Source organism: Halichoerus grypus, chromosome 13 (assembly GCF_964656455.1).
Source record: "Halichoerus grypus chromosome 13, mHalGry1.hap1.1, whole genome shotgun sequence".
Classification (NCBI taxonomy): Eukaryota; Metazoa; Chordata; class Mammalia; order Carnivora; family Phocidae; genus Halichoerus; species Halichoerus grypus.
The window spans coordinates 39826289-39846714 of record NC_135724.1 but is presented as its reverse complement, the minus strand read 5'-3'; positions in this window follow the sequence as shown (position 1 = coordinate 39846714).

The window sequence follows — 20426 nt, the reverse complement described above, 5'->3', positions numbered from 1 at the left end:
GACCTTTATTCTCAAATTGCCTCCCCCCCCCGCCCCGTTATAGGAATCTCACGTTTAATAGAATACTTTTTTTTTTTTTTTTAGAGAGACAGAGAGAGCACGCACAAGCTGGGGGTTGGGCGAGGCAGAGGGAGGGGGAGAGAATCTTAAGCAGGCTCCATGCCCCACATGGGGCCAGACACGGGGTGGGGGGTCCTCAATCTCACCACCCTGAGATCATGACCTGAGCCGAAATCACGAATCAGATGCTGAACCGACTGAGCCACCCGGGTGCCCCTAGAATACATTTTCATTAAGGCCTTCTATTGTATACTCTCTATACACATTTCCACAATTTGCAACAGCTTTTCGAGAGTCCAGAAAAATGCAAAAAAGAGTTTGAGTTTATTATTTTCTCATCATTTAAGTATAAAGGAGATTATTTTTCAGAAATGATACCTTTTGCTCAGAAAAATATAAAGTGCAGTTGGGGGAAAGGGAATGTGTATTTTCTTGCTGCTCTTATTTCCTTAAAGAGAAAAGAAAGGTACTGAAAAAGTCTTCTAGCCTCTGCCCCTGCCTCTAATTCCCTGCTTGCCTTGAAACAAGGACAGACTTACCTATTTGGAATTGGTGGGGGCAAAGAATGGGCTCACCTGTGGTTCTTTCTCAGTCTTCCTGAAGGTTCTCTATCTCTCCTTCAGTTCACTGGTGAGCATGAACAGCCAGCAATGAACGCACCAGGGAGGGCTTTAGACCTGCTGTTGGAGGAGGGCCTGGGGGCCAACAAACTCTGGTCTGCAGTGCCCCAGGTTATGTGACAAGCTGGGAATCTGTCTTCCTGCAGAGGTGAGTATCTACACCTTCAGTCAGGGCAGTAGGTGAGAAAGCTCTAGATTTGGCATCAAATCGAGTATAAGAAGACCTACTCTAACTCAGCATACCAGATAATTATTTGGGGATAATTATTTGATATTGTTCTGTAAGCCTCAATTAATTCCTGTATCTGCTTTGGTTTTTGTTTTTTGTTTTTTTTTTTTCCAATTTACTAGAAGGCAAGAAGAATAATTATATTTCTTGAATCGGCACACCCCCACTCACCACCCCCCACCCCAATTCAATCACCAAATCATCTACTTTTGCCCTAAAGATTGGATTAAAAGACTACTGGAAATTATTTCTTTGTACTTTCCCTTAAATGATATTAGCCAAGGTGGGGAGGGGAGATTATTGAAATTCTGAATAAGCATCTAAATTCAACACTAGATGTCACTACCCTGATATCTTGAATTAGGTATTCAACTACTTTTTTTTCCCAATCTGTTTTATGTTCTTCCTAAAAATAATAGTAATAAATGCCAGATATTTTACTGTAGCTTATCATCAGCCAGATGATTATTTGGGAGGATGCTTCTTCTTGCCTCTTGCCTAGGTTCTCAGAGCATCAAGTCTGAAGTACAACCACACTATGGTCTAGAGCAATGGTTCTCAATCTGGGTTATGTATTAAAATCACCTGGGAGATATTTTTTTAACATACCCATGCCTGAGCGCCTCCCAGAGATTCTGATTTAAATGGTATAGGGTGGAGTTTCAACAGCAACATTCATCTAAACTTCATCAGGTGGTTGTAACGTGAAGCCAAGGTGGGGACCTCTGAGCTGCTGGTAACTGGCTCCTAAACTTGAGCATCCATCAGGACCACCAGCGAGGCCCCTCCCCAGACCTCTGAATCAGCATTTCTGGTATGGAGCCCAGGAATCTGTATTATTCAATGATCCAACTGAGCCCCGAATCAGCACTGGGGAGTTGCCAGATCTGGTTTCTGCATCTTCATATTTTTAATGATCATTTAGACACATTATTATCACACCGTCTGTAGGATCTCCAGTTCAACTCCAATCACTTCACATCTGGATATTTCTAATGAGTCTGTCTTTTCCCTCTTTCAGTTCCTCTCGAAATTGCCACAAGATTTGCCCCCAAAATATGACCTTGCTTGCAGATATTTTGCCAAAGGATACATTTTGCCATTTTGCCAGATCAGAGGTTCCTGCTGAAACATAAAATCACTTTTTAAAAAAATTGCTCCATGCTAAGTACAGAACTTTACCAAGCACTCCCGGCCCCCAGTCCATACCTAATCTTCAACAAATTGGGATCAGTCCTATCCCAGCTGTGGCCCTTATTCCTCTCTCTGACCCATCAGTATCTGTAGGCTCCTTCCCTAATTCCATCAGGAGTCACCTCACTCCTCACCCCATCACTGATCCCCACCCCAGGGATACAAATCAGCAATAGTTTGGGGCTCAGGGCTGGGGTGAGGATTGATAGTCTGCAGATTACAGGGTGACCAGAAGCTTGGGAGTTTACTGACTACCTCCCCAATCACACTAAAATCTCTTCACCTCCTCCTGCCCATGCTCTATCAAAACCATCTGTTGCTCAAGGAATAATTCCAGGTGCCATATCCACCACTCTTTGGGGGGCAAATTGATCTGGGGGGATTGGGTATGTCTGGTTGCAGAAGTGAAAAGGGACATTTTCAAGGGAGAGAAAGCTGATGGAGCATGGGAATTAAAGCTGGCCATTGCATCAGAGGGCTGGGTGCCTGATAGCTTAGTTCAGCTCACTGCATAGGACTTGCTCAGACTTTGTCACCATGGGGAGCTCTGTGATCTTGTGGGCCTCCCACTCTGGTCCAGCGAGAGTAGATTCCCGGCACTGCTCCAATGTCTCAATCACCCTGGCTGCCCCTTGATCAGCCTGATGATTAGAGGATTCCCTTTACTTTTCAGAGCTGCACCCCTATTCCATGCGAACTCCCTTTAGGACATAATGTCTTATTTCCCTTGGGTAGCGGCCTCCTCTGCCTCTTCTTCACTTATTTCTTTTAGCGCACAGACATTTCCCAATTTGCATGATTGCTATATTTTCTGCCCTCTTGTGCACCTATCCCCCCTCATTTCCCTCTACAGAGCCTTCACACTATGTCCTTGAATTAATATTTTCTGGTATGCATTCTCCCCCAAATTTCTCCACTACTTTCCTTCCTCTTGGCAGAGTAATCTGTGTAATAAAACAGATGGAATCTAGTAATCTCTCTTACACTGATTGGGTTGTATGATTGAAGCACATTTTATCAATTTCACATCATCTGCTGACAAGACACAAATTCTGTCTGTAAGTGACTGAGAAGAGCAGTCTGTTCTCGTATAATAAAAACATGTTATACAGCATTTCATACCATAGTTCAATTTTGCAAATATAGCATAAATTCTGTATGTGCAGGCAAGAAGAGAAGTATATTTTTATCTAAAGTAAGTCGATGCTATTTCTCAAGTAATTTTCAAGGCTTATAAGCCTCCAGAATCATCAGCAAGACCGACTGCAACATATCAGTCATTAAGAAATGTCTCCATTACAAATGAAGTTCATTACTAGATCCCACAATAATTGCTCTATGACATTTTATAATTCAATGGCACAGAGGACGATAATGTGGAGCCAGAGAGTTAGTTGTAAATTCTTTCTCATGAACCCTGCTGTAATTTCAGACCATAACAATTAAAACAGACATGCAGTTGAAATCAGACTGCAAGTTTCTTGAAAAGTATAATGATCCCTAACAATGTTCACCTCTTAATGAACCTTGAGAAAAAAGGATGAGACATCTTCTATTGTTGGTACCTGGTACACTTAATAATTATTTGTCACATAATGTATTGAAGCTTGATGCTTTTCTTAAGGTCATTCCATTCTCCCTAGAATAGTCATATGAGCCTCTCCTCTTTCTGGCACTAAAACCTAGTTCTTCAAGGGTGTGGAGATACCCATGGAGAAATATGGGCAAGTGGGAAGAGCTTAGCAAAGTGGGTACTGGGGAGTCAAAGGGAGAACCAGTTTAGTGGCCTAGGGGTAGCACACAGATTAGAGAGAAGGAGAAGGGAGGGAGTGAGTAGGAGAGCTTATGTGGAGCTTGGAACTTGGGGAGCAGGGAGTTATTTAAATACTAGTATAGTATTTAAATTAAATGCTAGTATTAGTATTTAAATTAAATACAATTATATTAAAATTAAATGCAGTTATATTAAAACACAATATAAATTTCCTGCTTCCAAATTCTCAAGAGATGTTTGGTAAAGACCTGCATAGAGCCCCATTTGTGTTTCCTTTATATGCATAACCATTCAGAGACTGGCCTCACAAGGGACCAGGACATTTAGGTCCCACCTGCTGGGCTCTAATTTCCAGATGCCAGGAAATGTTTAGGTGGTGATTGTCTTTTAAAAACAGTAACAACATGGATGAACCTGTAGGGCATTTTGCTAAGTGGAAAAAGCCAGACAAAGACAAATGTTGGATCCTATCACTTATATGTGGAACCTAAAAAAGAAAAGTCAGATTCATAGAAACAGAGTAAGACAGTGGCCAGGGGTTGGGGGGCCGGTGAGGGGTGGGGAATAGGCAGAGGTTCGAAAAGAGTACAAGCTTTCAGTTACAAGATGGATAAGGTCTGAGGATCTACTGTAGAACATAGTGACTATAGCTGATAATGCTGATGAGAGTAGAACTTAAATGTACTCACCAAAAAGTCAATACGTGAGGTGATGGATGTGTTCATTAATTTGATGGGGAGAATCCTCTCACAGCCTAGCTGTGTATCAAACCATCACGCTGTATGCTTTAAATATCTGACAGTTGGGGTGCCTGGGTGGCTCAGTCGGTTAAGCATCCAACTCTTGGTTTTGGCTCAGGTCATGATCTCAGGGTCGTGGGGTCAAGCCCTGTGTCAGGTTCCACACAGAGTCTGTTTGAAACTCTCTCCCCCTCTCCCTCTGCCCATCCCCCTGCTCTCGCTCTCTCTAAATAAATAAATAAATAAAATCTTAATATATAGATAAATAAATATCTGACCATTTTATTTGTCAATTATACCTCAGTAAAGCTGGGGGGAATATAACACACGAGAAAAACAATCATACTGAATATGAGCGACCAAAAAAAAAGACATCTACAGAAAAATATTTTAAAATTAAAAATAAAAAGTTAAAAAAAAAAAAGGTAAAGGTTGCAAATCATCCGAAGTCATCCTTCAATAAAAACATGTGAGGTCAAATATATTTTACCAAAAAAAAAAAGAAAAGAACACTTGTAATAAAGCTGGTGGTTGATTCTAAGTTCACCCTGAGAGGCCCTGACCGGGAAAGTGGTGAAATTTGATGTCTAAAGTTAGAAACTTTGATCACAGTTATCAGCATAACCAGTGAAGAAGAAAAAGAGACTTAAAATAGCAGGGAGAATAAAATGGACGAAATAAAGTATGATTCTTATACCCAAACAGTGAAATCATTAGAGAAAAATCAAAATAACAGATCAAGACCAGAAAGGAAGGACTCAGTATTTGAAAGGAAATAGTAGCCAAAATATCAAAATAGAATCAACATTGTAAAGGTTGGACAAAATCCAGTTGCAAACTAGAAAGTTATTGGGAAGGATGCCTGGGTAGCTCAGTCGGTTAAGCGTCTGCCTTCTGCTCAGGTTGTGATCTCTGGGTCCTGGGATTGAACCCCATGTCAGGTTCCCTGCGCAGTGGGGAATCTGCTTCTCCCTCTCCCTTTGACCCTCCCCCACCCCCACCCCAGCTCATGCTCTCTCTCTCAAATAAATAAGTAAAACCTTTAAAAAAAATTTTTAAAAAGAAATCCTATCATTAGTAGATGCCATTCTAGGTGCCTCATTTGGTATTTTATTTTGTTAATAATTCAAAACAAACATTCGTAGCGGAAATCACACCATTTTTTTTTTCCTTCCAAAGATTTTATTTATTTATTTGACAGAGAGGGACACAGCGATCGAGGGAACACAAGCCGGCGGAGTGGGAGAGGGAGAAGCAGGCTTCTCACAGAGCAGGGAGCCCGATGCGGGGCTCGATCCCAGGACCCTCAGATCATGACCTGAGCCGAAGGCAGATGCTTAATGACTGAGCCACCCAGGTGCCCCGGAAATCACACCATTTTTCAGATGAAAAGCCCAAGGGTTACTTGCCTGATGGCATGTAAGTTGGTGGTGGTAGAGTTAGGATTTGAACACGGATGCGTCTTGTTCTAAAGTTTGTTCCTTACTACTTGTGGTCTATACCGTTATTTTAGTGTGTTATTATAGTGTTACGGAACCTGGACTGGATTGCCCAATGGAAGAACCCCAAGCGGCACCCAGACCTCTTGGAGAATAGGAGGTTTATTTAACGCTGGCGGGCTCAGAGGAGAGGGACCTCCAAAGGTCTGAGCCCCAAGCGCAAAGGGGACAATTTATACACTTCTACTTCCGCATACGTGGCACTTCTGGCGCATGCGCGAAACGGGGCAGGGAGAAGGACCCGGAAGAGCCCCGGGGCAAGGACTGGGACTCTTTTGCTGGCTCGGTCGGCCATCTTAGGACACAGATTTTCCTTATCAATAGAAATACCCAGGTAAAGTTTATCATTATTAACTACATATTATGAGAGAAAGAAAAAGACTTTCCCTACTGCAGAAATACCAGGCAATGCTGCATAGCCTCATGCTGCTAGATGAACCACAGACCTTCACGTCAAATCAAACACAAAAGTGATCTGAATAAACTCCCACACGATGACTGCCTGAGATATGAGAAGGATTCCTTTTAAAACAAGCATGGTGGGTGCCTGGGTGGCTCAGATGGTTAAGCGTCTGCCTTCGGCTCAGGTCATGATCCCAGGGTCCTGGGATCGAGTCCCACATCGGGCTCCCTGCTCAGCGGGGAGCCTGCTTCTCCCTCTGCCTCTCTCTCTCTGTCTCTTATGAACAAATAAATAAAATCTTTAAAAAAAAAAAAAACAAGCATGGTGACTTCTTCTAAACGAGCTGGAGAAAATTAAAACCAGACTAATCCAGCAATCCTAAAAATCAACCAATCCCTAGATATTAAAAGGGATGGACATAACCTTCTCCAAGGATACCATGATGATGTGCTCCCAGTTGTTTTCCTAAGGAAATGTTATTGAAGCTTTTTTAAAATTATAATTTTTTTAAGTTAGCATACATATCCCAAGAAAAAGTATATTTTAGTGTAATCTTTCAGGAAAACAAAACAAACATTATATCTAGGAACACAAAAGCCAGCCAGCCACTTAGGCTTTGGATTATTTTCTTTAAAAAAAAAAAAAAAAAAGTGATGGTTAGGAGAAATTGGGTAAAAGGTAAAACATTCTGTACACTTCATGAAATTTGACTTGGGGAAAGAAGTGTCTGAGGTTTTAAGAGGTTAAATTAAATAACCTTGAAGCCCCTCTTGCCCTAGGACTGTCCGGATGTTTTCAGGAGCAGCAGATGCTTGTGTTCCATGTATATCGCTACGAGATGAGAGGAAACAAAAATAACCTTGCTCCCAGGACAATGGAGCGCTTCCACTACAAAGTGGGTCACAGCATCAGGCTGTGTAACCCCCCTCCCCATGTGCGCTGCTTGCTGTAAATGGAGTCAAATGATACAGCTTCACTCTCCATTACCCTAAAACATTCCTGTAGTGAGCTGCTTCTGAATGAATCATATGAACCCCTAGGTCCTCTTTAAGCTTTAGTGAAAAGAAATAAAATCTTTTCATAGAGATATAGGAGTTTCCAACATCAGACTAAGATTGATTCTTAGAGCGTTGACTTTCATTAGAAATTTGTTGTCTACAAATATTAGCACTGTTTGGGCTAGAAGGATATATTTTGTTTTCTTTTGTTTTGCTTTGATTTTTCCCTAATATTGACTTTTCACTTTTACCATAACCCTTCTGTTGAGGTTTTGGCAATTGGAATGTTGTGAAAAACACAATGCCTTTTCTAGCATTTATTAAAGAGCGATTCTCACCGCCCCATGAGGGAGATAACATTGCCTTTTCTCGGTCTGTCCTCCTCTCTGGAGCCAAGGCAATTATCTTATTAAGGAATCTGATCACATTTTCCCCCATGTTTAAATCTTTAAATGGTTTTCCACCTGAATGACAAAGGTTCCTCTTGATCTGAGGTCTTATGACCCTTGGGCCTATCTGCCAACACATCTCCAAAGGCACTCCCTGCCCCAGCCATCTCAAACTACCTGTGGTCTTCACAATTAAGGATAGTTCCAGGTCAAAAAGATTAGAATTCGATTTGGGAACATTTGTCAAAAATATCAACAAAGGTTTTTTGTTGTTGTTGTTTTGTTTTTAAGATTTTATTTATTTATTTGACAGAGAGGGACAGAGCGAGAGGGAACACAAACGGGGAAGTGGGAGAGGGAGAAGCAGGCGGAGCAGGGAGCCCGATGCGGGGCTCAATCCCAGGACCCTGGGATCATGACCTGAGCCGAAGGCAGACGCTTAACGACTGAGCCACCCAGGTGCCCCTCAACAAGGTTTTTAAAACATTTGATTAGATAGGATTATGGGTCACTGTGAAACAATACTTAGTTACCCATTTAACCAAAGTGACAAAGACTTCAGGCAAATACAGAAAGTTACATATTTGGGAAAAAATAAAACAACCCAAAACACCTTAGCTCTCTTAATAGAGAAGACTCAGTTTTCCCAAGTAATCTAGGAGCTATTAAAGACAAAGAAGCAAAGGCAATTATTTTGATAAAACATAGAATCTTCATTTTCTAGGCAGATTACTTAAAAGTAATCAAATATCGTATCAGGAGCAGATCAATCGTCCAAGAAAGCTTTGTCCTTTCAGCAATGAAAGAGAATTAAGTTCCAGTGTTACGTAAGTACACTACTGATGTTAAAGCTTATTTTTAAAACCCTTATAACCATTCCATTTTAGCCAGCTTAATTATACAAGGTAACATTTTCTCCCTCTCGCAACTTTCTATGTCCATGGTTGGTCCTTTATTTTCATGTTTCCCATTCTGAAATAACCAGCTTTCTCTTAAGACAAGAATGCTTTCTTTTCCCTTAACAAAAATGCATCTCCGTACTTCATAACTTTTATCAGCGAAAACCACATTTTATTTCTTTGCATACAGAGTTGTCTCCCTCATTATTTCTAGTAGCTTTAATTACATATATTAATTAGTTCTTAAACCTTAGAAATCTTAATTTCTAGTAAAAACTAAGCAATTGTGAACTGTTATGCTAGCGTGCTTTAGGTTGGCAAATTTATGAATACATTTCATAACTTCGAGAAGCATACACTTTCTCACTGCACCATCTTTTTTAATGTGACACAAGACCTGTTTACTGACAGATCCAAGTATCTTTAGTTCCTCTGCAATAAGAAGCCAAAAGTAGATAAACTCATGTTTAATGACAATGTTTCTGTATTTTATCTTATTTGGAAATGATCTAGATATTCAGTGAATTCCCCAAAATTTAACTCAGCAAAACCCTAAGGGTGTAAGTTACAAAGAGATTTGGGAAACTACTTAATGTCATAAAACAATCATTGCTGAAAAGTTCACCCAAGAACTCTTATCCTACTTACATCTATTTTATTTACTTGTTTTTTTTAAAAAAACATTTTATTTATTTATCAGAGAGTGCATACACATGAGTACAAGCAGAGGGGAGGGACGGGGGGAGGCCGGGGGAGGGACAAACAGACTCCCCGCTGAGCACAGAGCCCTACTTGGTGCACAATCCCACAACCCTGAGATCAGGATGTGAGCCCAAACCAGGAGTAGGATGCTCCACTGACTGAGGCACCCAGGGGCCCCAAATTCACTTGTTCTTAACAGTCATACTTAGATTCCTCATGAAAATTTCATGAGACATTAAAGCAGTTAGCCATCGTTTTAAATTATTTTTCTTGCTGGCAGATTTTGTAACGGAGATAACATGACCTTATTTGACTTTTAGTAAATCTAGATAGAATAAATGTATTATACTTAATGTTGATAATTCTAAAGACATGCCTGCATTAATTAAACCAACAAACATATGTTAGCTTTTATTTACTGAAAAGTATCCTAGACCATGCAAACTTGAATAACATGTGGGTTAGTTTCTGTGTTTCTGCGAGTTTTGGAATACCCAGTCCATATAAACGCTTGCCCTTCAAACCAAACAAATAGAGCTGTTTTACAAATTAATTTTGGTAAGGCCATCCAGAGGTAGAAAAATAGCACATATGTAACACATCCATAGACATACATAGATACATAAAGAGCGACCTTACAGCTTCCATCTTAAAACTTTAGCCATGAGTCAGATACAACACAAAACCCATTAGTTTTTAAGTGTGTCTCTGGTAGACAAAGTAAGTTTACCTGCTAAAAATTTTAACTAATACTGCTGGAGAAGACTTTTAAGATTTGTGTTTGTCCTTGAGGAGTCATCTCGTGGAGGGTGTGGACTAAATTTGGGCAAAGGAGATTTTGTAGCAGTTTGTATTTTTAAAAGGCTCCTCCCCCCACCCCCTGACTTTTCTTTTCCAGTCCCTGGCAGGGAGGGGGGACAGTGTTTTAGCTACTTTCTGTGTGTTTACATTCTAAAGACATGGTAAGACTTACATCTTCAAGGGACAGGGAAAGAATGTAAGTTTTCTCCTAGGAGTTTGGGGATATATTTGTCTATTATCAGAAGTCTAGTGGGTGGGGGGAAAGGAAAAAAAAAGTCTAGGGTAGTTACTATTTAAATGTTTTCTTCTTTTTAGTAAGTGCAGAACAATTGTACTTCCTTATGTCCTGATATTTTAAATATCTGCAAAGATCTGAAGGCAAACAGGAAAGGGTCTGAGTGGCTTTCGAGTTGCTCTGAGAGTTAGGCTCTTGCTTCTCTAAAGATTGAAGTTGTAAATAAAGAATTGTAAAAAATACAAATTCTTGTATTTTTGCAAGCTCTCTTTTAAGAGTTGGGTGGCTGCTTATGCTATAATGCTGAGAGATTGACTCGCCTACCCAACCACACTAGTTTGAACGTGCCTTTTTATATCCAGGAGAAAGTTTCCTACTAAGGCGGAAATTCTAAGATGTCTGTGTTCTGGGGCTTCAGGGTGTCGTGCGGTGTGCCTCTGAAAAGTCTGTATAGAGCGTTCATCAAAGGCCTTTACTGCTCTCCTGCTTTCTGCACCTACCATTTAACCTTGGCCCAGTGCACCTTAGAGGGCAAGCCTCTGCTGGTGTTCCCCATAGCCCCTCTCCATCGGCCTCCAGTTGATCCTTTTCCTGGTCATTTGCAGGAAGACCTGGGAGAATTTCTGGCCACGTTTCCATTGTGAGGGGTCCCCCCCAACACCCCACCCCAGGGTGTCATCCGGCTTGTCTGATAACTACAGCATAATCATGGGTGGGAAGAACAGCCTTTAGCAGCCAAACAAGATCCCTGTGAGTGGGGTTGTGAATGGCCTTTCATCATTTTAAGTCCTCTTTAAATTTGGTAGGGCCTTCTGAAAGTGGCAGAAAGGGGCTTTATAAGGTAAAAGATCTGTTGCTGTCCACGGGATGTGAATTGTTTGCAGTGGGGGCCCAGGATACATCTGCAAAGACATTGCAAAGAAAGGCCCGAAGCTAGCAGAGCCCCATCAGAGAGCCCTGGAAAACAGGAGGGGCCTTAAGGAAGCAAAGCAGCTTTACTGTCTGTCTCAGGGGATTCTGCTAAATTCACTTCTTGGCTTCCAGCACTTACACAAGTAACCCGGACATCCGGGACCTAGAGATTAGGCTGGAGTATCCTCTGTAAATCTTGCAGGGAAAGGGAAGTTAGAACCAGCAGCTGGGTGTTTAAAGGATTTTCTGGGGAAGGTGAAGGAGTACTGAGCGTTAAGTATGCTGGGGAGATGGGCCAGATTTTAAGAAGGGGAATTTACGTTGGATGTGGACTTCAAAGTTTCAATCAAAGTTCACTCCCAGATTTAGCCTCAGAAACAAGGGCCTTTTTGTTCTAAGTTTAATTTCTGTTCTTTCACCTTGTTCAAAGAGTGCCTAAGGCTAGCCATCATATTCCTTTGTATCCACTTTTCAACTTGGTCTTCCCATGGATACCAATAAGACAATTGTTCAGGATGAGAGCTCTCTTTCAGTTGAAAGGATCCATCAGGGACGCCTGGGTGGCTCAGGTCATAATCCCAGGGTCCTGGGATTGAGTACCGCATCAGGCTCCTTGCTCAGCAGGGAGCCTGCTTTTCCCTCTGCCTGCCACTCTCCCTGCTTGGGCTCTCTCCCTCTCTCTCTCTGACAAATAAATAAATAAAGTCTTTGAAAAAAAAAAAAAAAGAAAAGGAAAGGATCCATCATCTGGCCATTGACAACTAGGATCTATTAATCTCAGTAGAGACTCAAACCAATAAGCTTTTTTACAGCTTAACCGTGGACTTAAGGGGAGTCCCCAAAGGTGAGTACACAAGATGTCACCCTCACAAGACCCAGAAAGTTCACTCCCAGATTTAGCCTCAGAAACAAGGGCCTTCATTGTCACCGGTGGTAAGGATTGTGTAGTGGAAATGGTGCGTCCTGTCTCTCACAGGAATGTGAAACGCCTCCAGTCACAAAGCTGCTATTCTGTGACACCAGGCAGGTGCTGTTGGAATGGAACTTTTCCAGCACTAATAAGACAACTAAGGTTGAGACAACAAAGGCCCCTATGGATTGAGACCCTTTATGACAAATTTCCCTGAGAGCTGCACTGCCAAAGAGAATGATGCTTGCGACTTCGTGGCTCAGAAACTCCGTCTATTCAACTGGCCACCAGATATACACCAGTACATGCACCTTCCAGATGGTGGAAACCAGAGAGAATGTTCTCACTGGTCACAAAGCCAAATTCTCAGGACAGAAACAGATGAAAAGAAAATCCCACCGGGTTTTTACATAGGGGACCCACAGCAAAGTTTGCCTAAACTGACACCAGTTTGGTGAGAACCATGAACTCGTCTGGGAGGCCAATTTGAACAAGAGGCTTATAGGATCTATGGCTGTGTTCTACCCCATGGTTTTCCTCCTTATGACAAATGACACAACAGTCAGAGACAAAGGAAAACAAATGTCCCTCTCTGGGTGGAAAGGGATCAATAAAAAACAAGAGTACTCATAACAAATCTTTACCAGAGTTGCTACACCCAAAGAACTAGTTCCCACAAATATTTTCTCCTGCTAATCTAAATTTAGAAAAAGAAAAGCACCCTCACCACTCTCACATCCATCAGACTGCAGGCAGAGATCCAGGGGACTGGCATGGTACCAATTCTTACCTTCTGCTGGCTCTTGTCAGGGGTTCCAGGAACTTGCAGCTACAGTAACCCTGGAGTAAGGCATGTCCAGCTAGGGGACAGCTCCAATTGGGTGCCGAGACTGTAGGGGAAAAAACTTTTTCCTTCTTCCCTTCTAGGTTCTTCGGTTGGTCTAATAATTAAATTGATGTAAGACAGATTCACAGGGGTAAAAAACGAATTTAATTTCATATGTATGGGAGCCCCAAAGATATGAGACTCAAGGAGGTGACCAAAGCAGGCAGCTTTTATACCTTTTAGACAAAGAAATAATATATTTATGAAGGATTGACAAGACAAAGAAGTTTGGGCTTGGGGTAGCAAATTAATGAGAAAGTAACAAGGTTTGTTTATACAGCCACCTTCGCCTTGAATTCCCTCTCTCTGGTGATAAGGATGCCTTTCACCCTCCTGGTATAGGGAGAATGTCTTCACATGGGAGATTTATTCCCTGCTGTCAGGGTGACAGAGGAGAGTCCGAGTATCCCTCTTATACCAGCTGTTTCTCAAGTAACTTTAATTTAAAATAATCAATATGCCAAAGTGGCATATTTTGGGGTGGTATATTATGCTCCTCTTCATCAGCATGGCTTCAGCTTGGCATTTATTTAATTAAAAACATGTTTTTAATTAATTTCAATGTTAAACAAAGTCATCAATGATGTAATATTTTATTTGAAGCACTAATAGTCTCCCTCAAACTGGATTTCCAGGTGCTCCCTCCTTAGGATTGTCAATATTTACTTTTTTTTTTTTTAATTTTAAATCCCAATATAATCCCATACATCACCCAACACTTAGCAGGACAAGTGCCCTCCTTAATCCCCATCACCTATTTTACCAATTCCCCACCACCTCCCCTCTGATAACCATCAGTTTTTTCTTTATAGCTAAGAGCCCATTTCTTGGTTTGTCTCTCTCTCTCTCTTTCTCTTTTTTCTTGGTTGTTTTTTGTTTCTTTCTTAAATTCCACATATGAGTGAAATCATATGGTATTTGTCTTTCTCTGACTGACTTATTTCGCTTAGCATAAGACTGTCTAATTCCATCCACATTGTTGCAAATGGCAAGATTCCGTTCTTTTTAATGGCTGAATAATATTCCTGTGTGTGTGTGTGTGTGTGTGTATCACAGCTTCTTTATCCATTCATCTGTCGATGGACACTTGAAAATATTTACATTTTTAATAGAATCCCGATTTGAGAATTGACACCATTGTGAATGCAACAGGGTAAACCTCTCAGCTCCTACTCTAGGAGAATGGGTTAATGGCATTACAGGGACATATTTAGGGCTTGTATAACAGGAAACCCTGCTTATACCTCAGATCTTGACAGAAATTATTCTTCCCCACAAAGATATAATGAGACTTAGAAGCAGAAGAAAGAGTTCGTAGGCACAAGAAGACTGACCTTGAGCAGTCAGTCACTCCTTAAATATAGAACCAGATAACTAGAATTTTGAAAAGCATATTGGAGAGAAGCAAAGACTTCTTAGTAAAAATAAGATAAAGATTCAGTTCCTAAAGTAAATGTTAGTATTTGCTGATGTCAAGGTTAAGAACTGTCTGCAAATACAAATCCATAATCTCTTACTTGAAACTCTTGGGGTAGTTGTGTTTCAGTATTCAGAATTTTTCAGATTTTACAAAGGAATACAGTGAAAACCCAACTAATATAGAACATTCCTAATAAGATCCCTAGCAATGGCTCATAATCAAACACATTAAAACTCCTACTGTGAATTATTACTGATATTCACACTAAATGGTAAGGAGTGTGCATAGCTTCCCATGTGCTCAAGCATGGTTGTACAGTCAAATTAGGTTAGAATAGGGCAGTTTTGCTGCCAAATGGGCTTCATTTTAAGAGGTTTTTTTTTTTGGACTGGAGTTACAGATAGTGGATTGTTTACTTCTGTAGTAAAGAGACCTAATACAAGAAAGTGATACATTAGTGTAGCTGAGAGTAGGGAATGATGTGGGAAACAGGAAAATATTAGTAGAGTCAAAAAAGAGGAATACGGGGGCGCCTGGGTGGCTCAGCCATTAAGCGTCTGCCTTCAGCTCAGGTCATGGTCCCAGGGTCCTGGGATCAAGCCCCGCATCGGGCTCCCTGCTTGGTGGGAAGCCTGCTTCTCCCTCTCCCACTCCCCCCTGCTTGTGTTCCCTCTCTTGCTGTCTCTCTCTCTGTCAAATAAATAAATAAAATCTTAAAAAAAAAAAAAAAAAAGGAATACAGACCAGAATGGAAAACTGACCATTTTCTTAGCCACAATGGCTGAGAGTTTTCATGATGTGGAATTGGAAGTTGGTTTCCAAATGCAGTTAGAACTGCATTTCTTTAAAATTACTTTGCAACAGGAGGGTGAAAATCAAGCCCTCTCCCACACCTTTGGGGGCCAGAGGTTGATAGACGCCCACCCCAGATTTCTTGCTCTTACAGAGCTGACCCTAAAAATTGCATGAGCGTCTGACATGACCCCCAAAATAGGAAAACAAAAACACCCTTTCATTTTAGAGCATCTCCTGGGCCTTTGATGAGCTTACAAGTGAGTATAACTAGGTGCTCTGCTCTTGAATATATTCCAAGATAGAGTCCAAAAATAACAAGTAGAACAAAGGGAAGCAGCCTCCATTGTTTACTCCTTCAGACTCTAGTGTAGGCTGGAACAAGCATGCTGAGTATTTTGTAGATAGGAAAGGTGTATGGATTCATACTGGCAAGTCTGTGAGAACCAGTGTTTGTTCTTGGGAGCATGGGGTGTGTGTGTGTGTGTGTGTGTGTAAAAGACATATTTACTAGTCTCTAGTAACTTTACTAACTAGTCATAGTTACCCATTGGAAGGGTGGAGAGCTGATTTTATCAGTGTCTGACTGGCTTACAGACCACAGAGGGGACTGGACTTGAAGCGGCAAAGCCCACAGCTGACGGGTCTGTGGGGCTGAGAGTTGCAGAGTATACCTTGGCTTGTGTTGCTCAAATTCCAATTCCTCAGCTCCACCCCATCACTGGTGCCACTGAAGAGGGACTAGGTTGACTTGGGAACTCTGCTGCTGATTACCACATCCCACAGTATGCTCTGGATGGCAAGATGGAGGTCGATGAGAAGGAGCAGGCAACTTAGAACCAAATCATCTGTCCCTATTGGGGTTTTCTTAAAGGTGTGGGCTTTTAAGAAGACCCCTTCAGAAAGGGATGTGAACTCAAGGACAGGTAAGGGATGTTAAGATTTGAAGGGTTCTACGAGGTAGACCACCTTTGATGGATTTACATTCTTCCACTTTTCAATTGGACTACTGAGAAAACGCAACGAAGCTCTGGATGTGTGGAGGGAACAGCCTCCTCCAGCTGTTGCTCAGGAGCTCCAAGCAGTTACCAGTGGGGAAGTGAACTTGGCCACAGCAGAGCTGAAAATAGTCAGAAGCAAGAGAAAGCAGGTGATGATTTAAGAGTATGAATGAATCCGGGGCACCTGGGTGGCTCAGTCGGTTAAACATCCGACTCTTGATTTTGGCTCAGGTCATGATCTCAGGGTCATGGGATCGAGCCCCTTGTCGGGCTCCATGCTCAGTGCAGAGTCTGCTTCTCTCTCTCTCTCTCAAATAAATAAATAAATAAATAAATAAATAGATAGATAAATAAATAAAATCTTAAAAAAAAAAAAGAATACACATGAATCAAATGTCCTCTTTCCCAGTATTCTGGAACAGTGCTTTGCAAACTGTAATGTGCATATAAATCACCTGGAAATGTTGTGGAAATGTGGATTGAGATGTAGCAGGTCTCGGTAGGGCTTTATTCTGCATTTCTAACAAGCTCCCAGGTAATGCCAGAAGCTGCTTTTCCTCCAACCACACGTAGGGTACATCCAGATGGCGACCACTGAGAGGAGAGCTCTTGGATACAAGTGGGAGATGCAGCATCTTTGGATCCATGATAGTTACGTATTAATGTATGGTGAGGGAATTATGGTTCTTCAATCTCAGAAATCCTCTTTTGATCTTCATAAAAGATAAAATGTCTTCAGATATTATTATAGATAGTTATCTGGAGCAGGCAGATCCATCTAACTATTTATTTCAAGATTCAGCCCTCCAGAATGGACAGAAATCTTTCTAGATTATTGCCGGCAATGCTTGCTCTCGTCATATTAACAGAAGCAACAGTGGTTGGAAATGACTAGGATATTTGTAATTCCTAATAAAAACTATAGGAAGGTCAGCACTTTCTGGGATAAGCCAAATTAAGAAAAAAAGAAAATAAGAAATTCCAAATTGTAGGGAATTATCAAGTGTCATTAGTGAAGATTTTCATCACGGCACCATTATACCAAGAGAGCTACAAGCTCTTCCTGCAGTGTGCAATGGTAACGCCTGGTGTATACACACCTTCTCCCAGTCCTTCAGTCAAACACTAATCCAGGTGCTACAGTGAAGGGATTTTGCAGTAGTCATTAGGGTCTACCAGTGACTTTAACATAGGACATTATCTAAGTGGGACTGACCTAATCGGATGAGCCCTTTAAATATGGATCTACAGGTGAGAGACAGAGGAAGCGAGATATTTGAAATCAGGGAGAGGTGCTCCTGTTTACCGGGAAGAAAACAAGCAGCCTGGTTTGGGGGCCAAATGCCAAGGAACTGCAGGTGGCCTCTGGGAGCTAAGAGTAGTCCCAGGCAATAGGCAGCAGGAAAACGGGGACCTCAGTCCAATACTCACAGGAAATGAATTCTGCCAACAACGTGCATGAGCTTGAAAATGGCTCCTGAGCATCAGCTGAGAACCACAGCACGACCTTCACCTTGATCACAGCCTTGTGAAATGATGAGCAGAAAATGCAGCCTGGCCATGCCTGGGCTTCTGACCCACAGAAACAGATAATAAAATGGGTGTTGTTCTACACTATTAAGTTTGTGATAATTTGTTGCACAACAGTTCTGTGCAGCAGAGAAAACTAATATATGAACTGACCCTTTTTTCTACCAACCCTAATCTGCTATTCAGACTCTTGAGTGGGGGTGCCTGGGTGGCTCAGTCAGTTGAACTTGATTTTGGCTCAGGTCATGATCTCAGGGTCGTAAGACGGACCCGGCATTGGCCCCTGCATGCAGCAGGGAATCTGCTTGAGATTCTCTCTCTCCTTCTGCCCCTCTCCCAGCTGATGCGCTCTCGTGCTCTCTCTTTGTCTCTCTAAAATAAATAAATCTTTAAAAAAAATCTTGAAGACTATTGAGTGAATTCTTCATTTCAGTTATTGTTCTTTTCCATTCTATAATTTGTATTTTTTAATGCAATTTCCATTTCTCTGTTCATTCATTAAGACTTTAAGTCTCCGAATATATATTTGTATATATATGTAGAGTTGCTTCTAAAGTGTTTGTTAAATCCAATGTCTGGACTATCTCAGGGTCCATTTCTATTACCTATTTTTTCTTAACTATTACTCATGTTTTCCTGTTTCTTTGGATGTTTGGTAACTCTTTTGTTGTCTAGTGGATATTATTGGAAAGACATTTAATAGATTCTGGATTCTGTTATCTCACTCTCCAAACAATGTTAAAGTATGTTTTATTAGGCTGTTAATTATCATTAGCCATCTTGAAACTGTATAGGCTTTGTTAGAGCAGATCTGCAGAAAGTTCCAAGATACCATGCCCACACAGGATTCAAATGCCAAACTCTGTCTACCCAGTAGATTTTGACAAGGCTTGCTTTTTGTTTTGTTTTTTAAGATTTTTTTTAAAGATTATATTTGTTTATTTGAGAGAGAGAGTAAGACCGAGAGAGAGGCCAAGTGGGCAGAAGGAGGGGCAGAGGGAGAGGGACAGGCAGACTCCCTGCTGAGCAGGGAACCCGATGGGGGGCTCGATCCCAGGACCCCGGAATCATGACCTGAACTGAAGGCAGACGCTTAACCGACTGAGCCACGCAGGTGCCCCTAAGATTTTTCTCTAAAGTAATCCCCACACCCAATATGGGGCTCACACTTATAACCCTGAGATCAAGAGTCACATCTTCTACTGACTAAGCCAGCCAGGCTTCCCTGACAAGGCTTGGTTTTATGGGTTTTTTTTTAAATCCTTTTATTATTCTTTTCAAATAAACAGCCCCAGGGATAGGGGACTAGGGGCGGAGGGTGGAGGTGAAGAGAAGCCCCAGTCCCATAATCCTTCCCCTTATGGGTTTTTTTTAGAGTGATCTAGAATAGGCCTTGCTCTAGAACATGCTCCTCACTCCTAAGACATGGTCTTGATGGGTGTCATTCTACTCTGACTGGAGCTGAATTCCAATGTTTGATTTCTTACAACCTTGTCCCAAACTTAACTGTGTACCAGCAACTCCCTGGTAAACCTTCCCAATTCTCAACTGGTGCATGTACAGCCCTGTCTTTAGACAGACTCACAGGGATCCCACAAACACGTTTCCGGCCCCCTTCTGCACAGCTCTGTCCTCTCCAGTGCCGTGCCCTGCCAATTCCTGCTGCATTAGTGGCCCCCAGACTCGGATTTCTGCCTCCTTAACTCAGCAAGACCACTATGCTCTGTTAAGTCTCCACCGTCCTAGGCCATAGACTGGAAATTGTCCCTGAATAGAGACCTCAGATGCATATAGGACTCACCTCATGACTTCTCCTTATCTCAGGGATCAGAGTCTTGCACACCTCTTACCTAGTACCTAGAACTGTTACCTCATACAATTTTATCATTTGTTGCAGCAAGGGGGCGAATTTGGTACCAATTACTCCAACATAGCTACAAGCAGAAATCCTCTTTCTTTCTTTTTAACACAAGTCTTTTCATTATGGTTGGTCTTGTTTTTGAGAAAGATTTTATTTATTTCCCAAATTTCAGAGTCAATGACCCAAAGGCTCATCAAGTGTTTTCAACTTGGAATAGTTGTCTTTGTAAAATCAGCATAAACAGTCATCAAATGCTTTATGACCCACAGAAGTTTTAATCTGCTATACGTTTCAAGGACTGTACATATGCAGTACAGAGAACAGTACTGTGGCCTTATCACTTCTTTAAAATATCATTACGATAGGTGGCGCCTGGGTGGCTCAGTCGTTAAGCGTCTGCCTTCGGCTCAGGTCATGATCCCAGGGTCCTGGGATAGAGCCCCGCATCGGGCTTCCTGCTCTGCAGGAGGCCTGCTTCTCCCTCTCCCACTCCCCCTGCTTGTGTTCTCTCTCTCACTGTGTATCTCGCTCTGTCAAATAAATAAAATCTTTAAAAAAAAAAATAAATAAA